The sequence below is a fragment of the Sceloporus undulatus genome, chromosome 4 (genome assembly GCF_019175285.1).
Source record: "Sceloporus undulatus isolate JIND9_A2432 ecotype Alabama chromosome 4, SceUnd_v1.1, whole genome shotgun sequence".
Taxonomy (NCBI): Eukaryota; Metazoa; Chordata; class Lepidosauria; order Squamata; family Phrynosomatidae; genus Sceloporus; species Sceloporus undulatus.
This window is the reverse complement of record NC_056525.1, coordinates 4,931,424-4,946,632: the sequence shown is the minus strand read 5'-3', so window position 1 is coordinate 4,946,632 and position 15,209 is coordinate 4,931,424. Positions and strand designations below refer to the sequence as shown.

The window sequence follows — 15,209 nt, the reverse complement described above, 5'->3', positions numbered from 1 at the left end:
TTTAACCTGGTGTTACTTGCTGAAATTGAATTTCTTAATTGTAGGTTACTTTAGAAATAATGCAGTTTGATACTGCTTTAACTCTCATGGCTGCATCCTATGGAATCCTGGGATTTGTCATTTGTTGTGGTGCCAGAGTTCTCTGACAGAAAAGGTTAAATATTTCAGAAAACTATAAATCCCACAGCATTAAGCCATGGCAATTAAAGCTGTATCAAACTGCATTAATTCTGCAGTGCATATGCAGCCTGGTTCAGAGGAAGGCAAGTGCAGTTGAGGCAGGGCCCAGTTTCCTGCCTGGGGACTAGGATTGTCAGAGTAAAAAGTGGAGAAGCTCCCTATAACCTTTAAGTGTTATATAAAAGAGGGATTTCAGCACATGCTGCTTATCCTGCAACCAAATAACAAGCAGTGTCTGCTAAAATTCCCTCTTCTACACAATCATGAATCCCTCTCCAGTTTCCAGTCTGACAACTCTATCTGGGACGATCCAGAAGTGGTTGGAAGTCTGTTTCAACAGCATAACCTTCACAGGTGAAAACCAGGACACATGTGGCCAAGCAATTTCAGGCTGTGATCAAGAAGGCACCGTTTATTAATGAGGAAGAAGAAACAAGCTAGGAGAGGCTGCAGCAGTTTGCTTTTGCCTGAGCCTTCTGGGAATGGCACAATTCCACTCCTGCTTTGGTCAGGCCTCATCTGGAATACTGTGTTCAGTTCTGGGCACCACAGTTCAAAAAGAGGTTCAGAAACTGGAGCGTGTCCAAAGAAGGACAACCAAGAAGAGACTGGTTTTTACTCTTATTTTAAACACAGACAACCCATCCAAACTTCTCTCGCAGGTCATTCCACAATTTGGGGGCAGCCAAAGAAAACATCCTTTGGGTTACAGTTGTTAGCCTGGTTTTGGCTGACTGGAGTAAATTTCCCCTAGAAGGCATGAGTGTATGGGGTGGGTTATATGGGAAAGGTAATCTGGACCCAAACCATATAAATATAACAACCAACAACTTTGCACCTTGGCCATAAATAAATTGGAAGCCAGTGGGCTGGCTTCAATATTGGTAAAATATGATCATTCCTAGATGTGCCAGTAACCAGTCTGGCCTAAAATTGTGATAGGAAGTGATCAGAATGAAAGAATCCTAGAATCCTAGAATTGGAAGGGATCCCCAAGGGCCATCCAGTCTAACCTCCTTCTCCTGTGAAGAAGACACAGTCCAAACACTCCCTGTGACAGATGGCCCTCCAGCTTCTGTGTAAAAACCTCCAAAGAAGGAGACTCTGCCACTTTCCAGTGTGTCCCGCTGTCAAACAACTCTGTCTGCATTTCCATACTTAATTGTACTATCATCTTCTAAAGTTACATACAGATTAGGACATGTACATTTTATTCAGAATCTTTTCTTTTCTTTCTTCTCCTTCTCCTTCCTCTTCTTTTTTTCTTTCCTTCTTCATTTTCCTCCTCTTTTCTTTTCTCCTCTTCTTTCCTCCACTCCTTCCTCTTCCTCCACTTTTTTCTCCACTCTCCTCTTCCATCTTCTTCTTCATTTTCTCCTTTTCCCTCCTTCCTCCTCTTTTCTCCTCTTCTTCCTTCCTCTTCTCCTTCCTCTTTTCTTTCCTCCTCCTTCTCCTCCTTCCTATTCCTTCATCTCCTCTTCCTTCTTCTTGTTCCTCTTTTCTTTCCTCCCTCTTCTTCCTTTTCCTTACCTTCTGCTTTCTCCTCTTCTTCTCTCCTCTTCTTCTTCCCCTCTTCTTTTGTCTTCCTTTTCCTCATCCTCCTTCTCTTCTTTCTTCTTCCAGAACCAATGTCTTTTTTTCTCTTTTGCAGATGTATAAGCAAGCCAACCTGGTTGACAACAGCATGGTCCCCAAGGGCTGGGGCTAGAGGCATTCACTGAACCTAAGGATGTTTGGAAAAAATCTGTTTGCAATCCAGACTGTGCTTTTGCTGTCGGAAACCATCTAGAAAACCAGTCCACATGTGAGGCAGCTGCGTCACCATGATACATAAAGGCAAGGGAAGGGAAGGGGGGACCCCTCACATTATCTTTTTAATAAAACAGCTTTGCTTGGATTTATGCCTTGGTTCACTTCTGGGTTGTTGTGCGTCACCGACAGCGGGAGAAGAACGGGGAAAAGACTCCAAAGGGGTAAACGTTCCATTCTTGTGTGCCAAATTGCTTCCACTTGTCACGGGCCAGAAATAACTGTGTTGGGTGACATGCAGCCTGCGTGAACAACCTGAAATGCCATTGTCACTCGGAGAATAGCCTGGGGCATGTGTGATACTTCTACATAAGAGGTGATGAGAGTGTGGCCATGGAGCTGTATATGGCCCCCAAATATATTTTTTGACCCTTGACCCACAGAGCTCCTTACACTGCCCCTTTTCTGTTCAAAGGAAGGGGAGAATCTCATCTCTGGGAAGCTTCCAGCAACAGTGATTCACCTTTTAAATAAAGTGAAATCCCCCCCCATGCTGATCAATATTTAAAAATGAACTAGAAGTAGACATGCAAAGGGGATCTAGGAATCTGTGTATACGACAAGCAACTAAACAAGCCAATATGTTCCTAGGCTGCATCAATAAGAGTATAATGTCTAGACTGAAGGAAATAATAGTAATTTTCTATTTTGCTTTGGTCTGAGCTTATCTGGAATATTATGTCCAGTTCTGGGCACCACAGTTCAAGCGGGTTATTGGCAAACTGGAGTGTGTCCAGAGGAGGGTGACCAAAATGATGAAAGGTCTGGAGATCATTAAGGCCCTATGGGGAAAGACTTAGGGAGCTGGGTATCTTTAGCCTGGGGAAGAGAAGGTTAAGAGGTGGTATGATAGCCCTGTTTAAATATTTGAAGGGATGCCATACTGAGAATGTCATATTGAGTACAAACAGGGTTCAGGAAAGGAAGAGGTACTAGGGACCATATTGTGGACATACAATGCTTCATGGAATGCACCAAGGAATTCCAGAAGAAAATCAGCATGTGCTTTGCAGACTTTAGCAAAGCATTTGATTGCATAAATCATGAAAAATTATGGAGGGCACTTAAAGACATGGGAGTGCCAACACATCTGATAGTCCCGATGAGTATAGATACTTAGGACAAGAGGCTACTGTTAGAACAGAATTCAGAGAAACAATGGTTCCCAGATGGCAAAGCTGCATCCTTTCATCCTATTTCTTCAACCTGTACACAAAGAATATCATAAGAAGAGCAAGTTTAGACACAGAAGAAAGAGGAGTGAAGACTGGAGAAGGGAATATCAATAATCTAAAATACGTGCATGACACCATACCACTAGCAGAAAACATCTACAATTTGGAACAATTACTAAAGAAGGTAAAAGAAGCAAGTGCAACTGAAGGTTTAATGCTGAACTTAAAGAAAACAAAAGTAATGACCACAGAAGAACTACATAAATTCAACCTAGATAATGAGGAAATTGAAATAGTTAAGGAATTCCCATACCTTTGGATCAAACATTGACCAGAATGGAGACTGCAGTCAAGAAATCAGAAGAAGTCAAAGGAATGGGAAGGGCAACAATGAAAGAACTAGAAAAGATCCCGAAGTGCAAAGATATTCAACTGAATACTGAAGTTAGAATCGTCCAAGCCATTGTGTTGTATCCAAGCTCCATCACCACCCATGTATGGATGTGAGAGCTGGACAGTGAAGAAAGTGGATAAGAAGAAAATCAAGTCACTTGAGAGGTGGTGCTGGAGGATATCATGGACAGCCAAAAAAACCTAACATGTGGCTTCTTGAGCAGATAAAGCCAAAAACTTTCCTGGAAGCTAATATCACCGAATTAAGGCTCTTGTACTTTGGCCACATCATGGCGAAAGCATGAAAAGACTATAATGCTAAGGAAGGTGGAAGGTAGTAGACAAAGAGGAAGACCTCATGCCAACATGGCATGCCTATTTGCTGCCTATTCGCTTCCGAGCACAATACAAGGTGTTGGTTATTACCTATAAAGCCCTACATGGCTTGGGCCCAAATTACTTGAGGGACCGCATCTCCCCATATAATCCGCCCCGCACACTCAGAACAACCGGGAAGAACTTGCTAGAAATTCCATCATCTAAATATGTTATTACTTCCCAGATGGCTTTCTCAGTAGCGGCCCCACAAATCTGGAATAGTCTTCCCGAGGAGCTCCGCCTGATCACCCCCCTGGAAACATTCAAAAAGAGGCTAAAAACGTTCGTCTTCTGTCAAGCCTTCCCCTCTGGAAAATGAACTAGTGTACTTTGATCCCATTAACTTCCTGGCTCACCCTTTTGAATGATTGTTTTAGATTTGTATATTGTATTGTGTTATTGGTTTTATCTATTTTATGATGTGTTTGTAACTGGTTTTAAATTTTGTGTACACCGCTTTGATCTTTTGGAAAAGCGGTATAAAAATAAAATTTATTATTATTATTATTATTACTATGGATAACCTCAACCAGGGAGATCATGGGCATGAATGTACAAGACCTAAACAGAGCAGTGGAGGATAGGGCAGGTTGGAGAGGTCTCATCCACAGAGTCTCCGTGAGTTGGGGACATAACAATGGCATATTGAGAATGGAGTAAGATTGTTTTCCGCTGCTGCTGCAGAGACTAGGTGGACATGGAACAATGCATTCAAACTCCAGGGAAAGAGATTCCACCTCAACATTAGGAAGAACTTCCTAACAGTAAGGAGTATGTTACAAGGGAGGCTAAGTGCTCAAATCCTATGCAAAAACTGGATTTAAATTCTGAGAATATCTCACAAAAGTGGGATCGTTTTCAAACACATCGGGGGCATTGAGCATTAATCTGGCATTAACCTGCACAGAAAGTGGACAAACTCAGCTGCTTTTTACTTTTAGGAAAATCCCGAAAGTAAAAAGTGGCTGATTTTGTCCACTTTCTGTGCAGGTTAATGTCAGATTAATGTTCAATGCCCCCAATGTGTTTGAAAATGATCCTGCTTTTGTAGGATTTGTCCACTTTCTGTGCGGGTTAATTTCAGATTAATGCTCAATGCATCCGAAAATGCTCCCACTTTTGTGGATTTAAATCCTGTTTCTGCACAGGATTTGGCCAATTCCCTTCCATGTGATAAACTAGACAGTTTATACCACTCTTCAACAGACCTTCCCTCTTGGACAGTCATTCCCAAAGTTTGGTCTTCCAGCAGTCTTCAACTCCCAGCAGCCCCAACCAACTTGGCCAACAGTCAGGAATGCTGGAAGCAGAAGTCCAAGCCATCTGGCTGACCAAAGTTTGGGAAATATATCCCTAATAATTAGAAAGGGGAAGAAACCTACATTGCAGAATTGATGCAGGCTGACACCACTTTAACTGCCATGGCTCAATGGTATGGAATTCTGGAATTTGTAATTTTGTGAGATATTTAGTCTTTTTCTGTCTGAGAACTTGGTTTTCAGGCAACAAATGCCAGGGATGTTAAGCCAGGGTGGGCAAAGTAAGGCCCAGGGAGAGCATGAGTCTTATTGCAGCCCTTGACCCTCCTGACTACTTCTTCATTGATTTCATTCTGGAAGAAAGCAGCAAGTAATTTTAGAAATGTTCTTCCAGCTGTGAGAAAGTCTGAAACCTGTGTATATTTTTTAAAACAATTATTATTTTATTAAATTCTTTTTTGTGGTTTACATTACAGATTATTGTCATTTCTGTTTAGCAATAGAATCCCAATGAAACAAACAAAGAAAAACAGTCAGCATCATCTGATCCCATGTTACAATCCCAGGGTACTTCATGTTCCCATTCAAAAAGGATTTCTCCTAACATCTCGTAAGGGAGGATGAGGACCCCATGGAGAGGTTTCCTTGTTGGAATATACAATAAAATTAAACCACATTTGTTCAAACTTGTCTTTCATCACCAGTACTTTGGCTCATTTTAAATTGTGGGTGAATTTTTCAGCCAGTGCAGTTAAGTTATTTAGCATCTTCCAATATTGAGATATTTCCATGCACGTTGCCAAGAGCTGAAAGGATATTATCTCCCTCTGGTTCAAATTCATATTTTCACCCAAGAAGATGGATAAAAGGAATAAGGCACTGCACCATTTAACATTCTGAGTTGTTACATTGATAATTAGTTGTAGGACCTCATTCCAAAATTTGTTAGCTGTAGGCACTCAAGCCAAAAGTGTTGTTAAAGTGCCTCTTTTCCACAACCCCTCCAGCACAAGGGAGAAATCTCAGGTGCAACCTTTGTCATTTTGTCTGGAGTCCAGTGCATTCATTTTAATACACCCTCCTTGCTGCTAGAGGAGATAAAGCAGTAGAGGTAGATAAAGCAGTATTCACAGCAGTCTCTGGCTGAATGTGGACCCTGCAAAATTACCAAGTTCTGTTTCCCACACATGTATGTCTAACTTATGAAGATCTAAGTCCCGTGTTGAATTCCTTCCATCATCATTGTCATCATCATTATTACTATTATTGCACAATAAATGGAGTTTCTGACACTTTCATTTTGGTTTGGTTTTGTTTCTTAGTAGAGGAGTCTATGCGGCCCACAAAGGATCCCAAAGGCAGAAAACTGGCCCACAGACCTGCTACACCCCTGATGTAAAGAAAAAGTAGTGATGATAACAATAGTCACACTTGGAGGGGGAATGCCTGCCAATCCACACTGCTTCTCCTGAAACCTTGGGAAAGCCAAATTCATAAATATTTGCAGCACATTCTGTTCTGTCTCTTTCTGCAATGCTATTACCCATCCTGATCCTGAGAGACAGGGTGGCCTATATGTTTAAAGAAATCAGAATCAGATTCTTAACACGGTGTTGCAATTTAAAGTTGGCATTTGCCTCCTCACTCCATCTAAAAGGCCTGCGTGCTTTTAAATGCCTAGCACACAATCTTTCCCGGGGGTTTGGGTGGGAGATGGGGATCAGTATTCGACATTACCACAAAATCATGCTGCAGACTTTTCCACTGGATTTTCAAAGCTCAGCTGCTTTCTCAGCAACCAAACCTTGCTTCAAAACGAGGAGGAGTGAGCTGGAATAAAAGATGTTTGTTGCATGTCAGAACCTTATTTGCAGAAACCAGACAGTATGCTCTGCTTTCAAACGTATTTATCATACAACCTGCTTCTGAATGCAACCAGAGTTTGAAAAGTTACTTTTTAAATGTTATTCAATACTTTTACTGTTCTAGCCCCCCCACACACACACACACCATGTAGGTACATGAATTGTTTTAAGGAGCTATTTTCTCAATATTAAAGGAACTAAAAGAGATGGCCAGCATTCTCTTAATGATTACTCAATCCAAAATTTGTTTATGAAAGTCATTTTCAGAGATGTTGGTTGGAATTTTCTCCTAACCTCAAGCAGTGTCCAAACTCCCTGCTCAAACACACCTTTCACTTAAAAGCATAGAACCTTAAGAGTTGGAAGGGACCCCAAGGACCACTTAGTCCAAACCCCTGCCATGTAGGAAAACACAATCAAAACACTCCTGAAAAATGCCCAACCACTGTTTCAAGACCTCCATAGATGATTCCACCACCCTCCAAGAAGATCTATTCCATTGTCAGACAGCTCTTATAGGCAAGGAAGTCTTCCTAATGTTTAGGTGGAATCTCTTTCCTTGTCATTTGAATCCATTGGTTAAAATTACTCTATCCTTCCCAGTATGGCCATTTGCTGACTGGTGCAGGGCCAGAGGGATGGCTGGCGATGGCTGCAAAAGGGCCCAGCTATGTTCCTGTAGTTCAGTGGCCCCCAGTCATTGGTCCTCTCCAGATGTTTTGGAGTTCAGCTCCCATAATTCCTGGCTGTTGGCCAAGTTGGCTGGGGCTTCTGGGATCTGAAGTTCAAAACAAATGAAGGACCAATGTGAAGTCAAAGGCTTTCATGGCCAGCATCCATAATTTTTTGTGGGTTTTTTGGGCTGACATTAGGAATAAACTCTTCTAGAACATGGCCACCTAGCCCGAAAAACCCACAAAAACCAAATGGAGGACCATTTCAGAAGTCCAAAACAAAGGATGGGAACCACTGCTATAGCTGGAGGCGTAGCATTAATGTCTAGTCCCAGCACCTCCAAAGGACTCCTGAGAAGTTGTGGAGAGAGCCTCATTGCTGTGCACCCAGCGATAGAGATGTCGATCCTAGTCGGAGTAGGTGGGATATAAAACATGGACTGCCAAAAAGACCTCACACACACACACACACACACACACACACACACTCACACAGTCTTAAAAATCCGAAATGCCAGGTTACCAATGCTTTTGACATTGATATTTAATTGCATATCTTTACACATGAGGATCTTATCTAGTTCCTTCACAGCAGTCCTTCTAAACTATAGATTTCTTCTGATTTTCGACTACAAACTCCATTTTGATTGATGTCTGAGCCACAGTAAATATTTTCATCGCCCACTGTATATCTCTTGTGTAGTTTCACCCCCCCCCCCCCCCCCCCCCAATTCTAGTCCATAAAGCACTTCAGCTTCTTCCCAAAGCAACTACTTTTCCCTGGAGGCCACTAAAGATGCTTCTTACTAGACTCCCAGTGATTCCTAAACTTTGGTCCTCCAGGTTTTGGACTTCAACTGCCAGAAGTCCCAGGCAGCTTGGCCAGTGGCCAGGAATTCTGGGAGCTGAAGTCCAAAACATCTAGAGGACCAAAGTTTGGCAATCACATTGATGTAAAATATAATATTCCCTTGTTCTCTTGCTAGGATTGCAATTTCCTCCTCCCCCCTCTTCTTGTCCTTGTCCTCCTCCTCCTCCTTTTCCCTCTTCCCTTCCTTCCTTTCTTCCTTCCTTTCCTTCTTTTCTCATCCTCCCCCATCACCACCACCAAGAACTGGAACACAGTTCTCAACCTGCACTCTGGAAGATAATGGCCCACATTCCTACCTAATATATGACACACTTTCCTAAGTAAGTGCCTTCAGCTTCCCTACTACTCAATGCATTCAGCAGGTGTGTAACCATCCAGATCACACTGACCCAAAGCCTCCACAATTTCCTCATCATTGGCTCTGCTGGCAAAGGCTAATGGGAGTTGCAGTTGAGTCAGTGAGACTGGGTCTTAGTATCAACCTCAAAGGGAACTATCCAAGGTGCTGAGTTCTATCCCCAAAAGAGATTTGGCATATTAGAGATATGGAAGCCACCAGCCACCGCTAAGTCCAAGGTGATCTGGAGGGCTACACATCCCCCTTTCTGACCTAAAGAGAAGGCAATCTTTTCAATTGTTGACCAAAAGAAGAGCAGGTCCCACAGCAATGTGTATGGTTTCCTTTTCCTCCAACAGGAAATGTTATTTACTGGAGGAAACGTGTTTGGCTTTGGATTCTCACTGGCAGTTTACATGATTATGATCATTTGGGGCTTTGCAAATCCTTCTCTGCTTCTCTTCCTGGGAATCCAATTCGTTGTCAGTTTTTTGTTTGGATATTTAAAGTCTTTCTGTTTATGCTGGAGTCACCCCCCCCCCCAAAAAAAAAAACTCCTAAAAGTACCTTTGAGGTGTCCAGGGGCCTTAAATACCTGTGTTGTTGGACATGATCCTGCAAGGACTGAACCCTTTACCTCTGCCAACCTTCTTTCCCATGAGTTTGATGAAGAAAGCGGCTGGCATGGCTTTGAAGATTGCTGTTGGCCAGTGTATTTTTGCTAAGGTTGGCTTGACATTCCCACTCCCGGCCCCAAGGATGCTTGGACAGTCTTGTCACCATTTTGTGGTTTTCAGCAACCAGGGAAAACTTCCTTTGACTTATTAAAAACGAAGTGTGGTGTGAGTGAGTCTCAAAACAACAGCATGTACTGTACTCAGAACATCTCTGCTAATGGTTATCAAAGACAGAAGAATTGGATGTGTCAGAAAGAGAATTGGATGTGTCAGAAACAGAAGCTGAAGGTCAATGCTTGGCATCCCAAGCTATGTCTGAATCTTCCTGAATCTGGCTGAGCAATAAGTCTTTGCTGATCTTTGTTTTCAAAGGGTATTTCTCAAATCTTCCAAAAGACAAATGGTGTTCTGTGAATCTGTCAACAGGAGAATATATTCAACAAGGGGGAAAGACCTCCAACCAGTTATTGGTTGTCTTTGCAAAGTTAAAGAAGTACATTACAACCATTTATGTTGAATGTACAACTGACCCATCACCAGTGTAATAGATCAAACAATGCAAATGTCAACAATACCATTTTTAAAATAAATAAATAAATGTGAGCATACAGGAGGAATCTTATTGATCTAGAAAAGGTGATTATTCTGGAGAGAAATGAGCAAGATATACCCTCCAACTGTCCCAATTTGTCCCAAACAGGAGCAGAACAACAAGAAGAATCCCCACTTCCTTTCCAGGTGAGAGGCTATGGGATGCCTCATTGCTGCCCAGTGTCACCCCCACTGATGCTGTCACCTGGCACTATCCACTTCCCCTCACCCCCCTTATAGAATCATAGAGTTGGCAGAGACCCCATGGGCCACTGAGTCCAAACCCTTGCCATGCAGGAAGACACAATCAAAGCCCTGGATGGCCATCCAAACTCTGTTTAAGTCAGGACTATCCAAGGCCCTGAAATTTCAGGACTAAAATCTGAGACTCAGGACCTTATCGCGCCACTTAAATAACCTGGCTTACCTCTTCTGAAGTCCAGGTCCCCAGTGTGCTTTGGTGGCCATTTTTTGAAGTCAGAAAGCTCCTGGTTTTGAAATGTGGCTCCCGGAGCATGCTTGGGTCCCGGGCTGCATCTGGGCTGGACTTGCCCGGCAGCATTGGCAGCAAAATGCATGCAGTATGAACCGGCTGCCTCCCAAATTAGTCTTCAATTTAGAAGAGGTAAGCCAGGTTATTTAAGCGGTGTGATAAGGTCCTCAGGGATGACTTGCTTTGGATATCAGAGGCAGATTCTATTGATATTACAAAGATGATATTGAAACAGGTGGATCTGGGTGGTGTCATTAAACAAGAGCTGTTTGGCATCAACCAAAACTATTTGCCATTTAAATAAAAACCATCAAGTCTAGCAAGTGAGAAATGTACATATATTTTCCAAGGCAGTGCCCTCACCCTGAAATTCTTCCCCCTTACCTTGAGGACTGGAGAAATGGAGCCAGACCCTGATCTAGCAACCCTAAACATACCTGAAGGGGATCTTCCTTTCCCCGCAAGCTCTAGAAGACGTGGGAAGACCAGATCTGCTGAATCAAGGATCCAGCTTTATTTGGGAGAAAGAAATGCCTTTCTGTGTCCCACCCTGACAGACAGGAATCTGAAGAGAATAGGAGCCCTGAGCTACAAGTTCATACAGTCCTACATAGCTTGCCAAATTACTATTGCGAAGCAATAGTAGTAATAGTAATAGAATTTGGGAAATTCTACTGAGCTCATGAATTGGATATCATTTTGACTTCTAGCCATCAGCTGGTCATATATTGCAGGTAAACAACCATTCCCCAGTCCTTACTACTACATGATCCATTCCCATTCCCCATTCCCTTGGTGCTGTAGTATTAAGTGCAAAAGTAGTTCAAACGTTTATTTCTGAATACTTAAACCATTCAAAACAAAGTCATTCTGAGAGGTTTAAAGTCTTTGAATCCATTTTGGAGTCTGTCTCACTAGCTTTCTGCAAACTGCTCTAAGTGCAAAAACTGTGTCCAGGTTCAGACTCACAGATAAGGCAATAAGAACATTTTTGAAATTTTCCTTACCTGAAAACATCCTTTCCTTTGCAGGAATAATGATGTTACACAGATTCTGTTCTCTTTAGAGATAGGAAATAGCACACAGTACAATAGTGGGGTGAAAACATTAGTTTTGTTCATGAGATTATTTATTTATTATATTTATTCATATCCCATTTTTCTCCAAAGTTGTAACTCAAAGCAGCTTACAATTTTTTAAAAAAAATACTATTAAAAACATACAAAAGTGAACATTAAAAAACAGAATTAAATTGATACAGTATTAAAACACATTACTCAATAAAAAATAAAATGCAATTAAAAAGATAAAAGTGCTTTAAAACCATGCAGTACAAACTCCCCAGCCAGTTCTTTCAAAACTTTTTGATTTAAAAGCCTGCCTGAATAAATAATTTGCCTTGTTTGTGTAACTCTGAAACCTCTCTAAAATGTTACCACTGTGAAATAAAGTTAGTTCCATCAGAGGCATTGCTGCAAGTTGGACTGAAGGAAGTTGGGTTTTTCTGTGGATCCTTTGGCCGGAGACTTTGCATGGATACCTTCCCATCCAGTTTCAAGGCTCCAACCAGCTCCATGTCCTACTCAAGGGATACGGTGGAGTTAATATCTTAATCCAACCCTACAGTAGGGAAGAAAATATACGAGCCCTTGGTATCTGCTGGGGTTTGGTTCAATGATCCCCCATGGATACCAAAATCCATGGATGCTCAGTTCCCATTTAATACTATGGTGTTGTGAAATGGTGTCCCTCGTATAAAATAGCAAAATTAAGGTCTTTTTTTGGGAGGGGGGGGCTTGAATCCACAGATAAAGGATCCGTGGATATCGAGGGCCGACTGTACAATATAGTTGGCCCTCCACATTTGCAGCTTTGACTTTTGCAGATTTCATTATTTACCGTTTTGATTAATATGTTCTCTCTGGGAATCTCTCGGTCCTCTAGCACAATTCTGCCAGAGGTGACCATAGAGTAACCTAGAAGTTCCTGGAAAAACACTTCTTTAGGCATTTATAGGTCCTCCAGCATGATTCTATAGTCATCTTTTGGCAGATGTTGACCATAGAGTTGTGCTGGATGACCTAGAGATTACTAGAGAGATGCTCTCCTTGGTAAAAGAGTAGTATTTATTTGCGGTTTTTAGGGTTTGCACATGCAAAGCCATGTTACCTTTGTCCTTGGCGCTCCATTTATTAATGCAATCTTTACATGCCAATGCCAGTTCAGATGTAAAAACATTCTCATGCTTCCTGAAAGGGGTCTGTTTGTGGCAGATCTCCAAAAGTAAGGCAGAATCTGCTACTATCCCCATACATAACATGCTGTTGCTGTCTATCCTTTGCACAAAGTTGCTTTTGGAAACAATTGCACACTGCCCCTTAATAAGTAATTTTAAGCATCACCCTAGGCACTGAATAGCAAACATTGAGTTCCCTAAGACAACAGTGTGGCGTAGTGAGAATTCACAGAGACCTGGCATCTTTGCAGCTTTGGCTGTTTTTGCCTTCATTTTATTATTTTAACAAATTGGGGTTTGAAAAGCCTCCTTTCATCCCAACCAGCTCCTTGTTTCTCAGGCAGCCCAACTTTCACACTGGTCTTCTCCCCAGCATCGGAGATAAAATAAAAGGTTTCTGCTTAAGAAAGTTTTCATAAATGAATAAATCTCTTAAAAGGCTACTTCGGAAAGGAAAGGCCGCCCTCTGGCGTGAATTCTGAGATCGCCAGACAAGTTACATTCGGTATCATGGGAAATTTCTCAGAACGTTTAGGAACTTTTATGAGAAACCTGTACTTAGGACAAGAGGCAAACATTGGAACAGAATACGGGGAAACCCAATGGTTTCCACTTGGCAAAGAGGTGAGGCAAGGCTGCATACTATCACTCAACTGTTCAACTTGTAGACAGAAAATATCATACAAACAGAAGATTTAGATTCAGAATAAGGAGGAGTGAAGATGGGAGGATGACACCATACTACTAATGGAAAATGTCATAGACTTAGAACAATTACTAAAGATCATTAAATAAGGAACTACAAAGGCAGGCTTACTGCTGAACACAAAGAAAACCAAAATAATGACCATGGAGGATCTACATAAATTCAATGTAGATAACGAGGAAATCAAGGCGGGGTACAGACCGCCGCTTTGCGGCGCTCTGCCGCTGTTGCCAGAAGGTCCGCGGGGGAGCCGGAGCCTTCAGACGGCCCGACTCCCGCGCGGACCGAAAAAAGAAGCTACAAAATGGAGCTTCTTTTTGCGTCGCGTTTGCGACGTAGCGAGGCGCCAGGGGCGCGCTCGCTACGTCAGCAGCGGCGCGACACGTCTGGACGCTAAGCGTCCGATACGCAAAGATGGCGGCGCCCATGTAGAAAGGGCGCCGCCATCTTGTACGGACGGAGTCCGTACTAGGCCCAGGGGCGTCTAAAAGAGACGCCCCTTTTTTAAAATGGGACGTCCGGAGGACGTCCCAAATGCCGGTTTAGAAAGCCCCCAAAATAGTCAAAGATTTCCCATACCTTTGGTCAAATATTGATCAGAACAGAGACAGCAGCCAAGAAAGTAGAAGAAGACTAGGAAATGGAAGGGCAGCCATGAACAATGTAGAAAAAAATCCTAAAGAGTAAAGATATACAACTGAGCACTAAAGTTGGAACCATCCAGGCCATTGTATCCCCCTTTGCCATGTACAGATGTGAGGGCTGGACAGTAAAGAAAGCAGATAGGAGGAAAATCAACTCAAGTGATACGTGGTGCTAGAGAAGAGTGCTGAGGATACTGGGGAGAGTCAAAATGGGTCCTTCAACAGATCAAGCCGGAAATCTCCCTGGAAGCCAAAATGGCAAAACTGAGGCTGTCGTACTTTGGCCACATCATGAGAAGGCATGAATCATTGGAAAAGACAATGATGCTGGGAAAGGTGGAAGACAGCAGAAAGAGAAGAAGACCACATGCCAGATGGCTAGACTACATCAGGACTCCCTAATGCAGCCTTGTCAAATTTGGGTCCCTATGGCTGCCACATAAAACTACAGTTCATGGGCCCCAGGTTTTTGTTGTTTGACTGGGGATAAAAGCATGCTACAAATTAGCACAGTGTCTGGATAGCTGGAGTTAAACATTGCCCCCTTTGGCTTATTCCACCACTTTAGCTGCCCCCAGAGCATCGCAAAACTAAACACTCTGCTATACCTTAACTGACATAGCAACATCCTATGGGACCCTGGGGTTTATAGTTTGGTGAGGCACTAGACCTCTCTGGCAGAGAATTCTAAATCCCTCTTTCCCTAAACTACAAACAATTCAACAGAAGGTTACCATGACAATTAAAACAGAATCATAACTGCACAGTGTGAAAGGGCCCCAGAATGATTCCATGGCACTGGACATCTGACAAGCCCTTGTTGCTTGTGAGCTGCAGAGGTGGCAAATGCTTTTGAAAGATGCCATTCCAACGCTGTTACCTGGGTAGAACTGTAAGGTAGGAAGGTTCCTTAACAACTTT

General features: G+C 42.5%; 1 non-coding gene across 1 annotated transcript; it reads left to right on the top strand.

Annotated features, from left to right (window-relative positions):
- The first annotated feature begins 14,690 nt into the window (after positions 1-14,690).
- On the top strand, positions 14,691-14,795 carry LOC121930244. Its single transcript, XR_006103892.1, has one exon. It is a non-coding gene; the product is annotated as a small nucleolar RNA SNORA5 (small nucleolar RNA).
- The last annotated feature ends 414 nt before the right edge of the window (positions 14,796-15,209 follow it).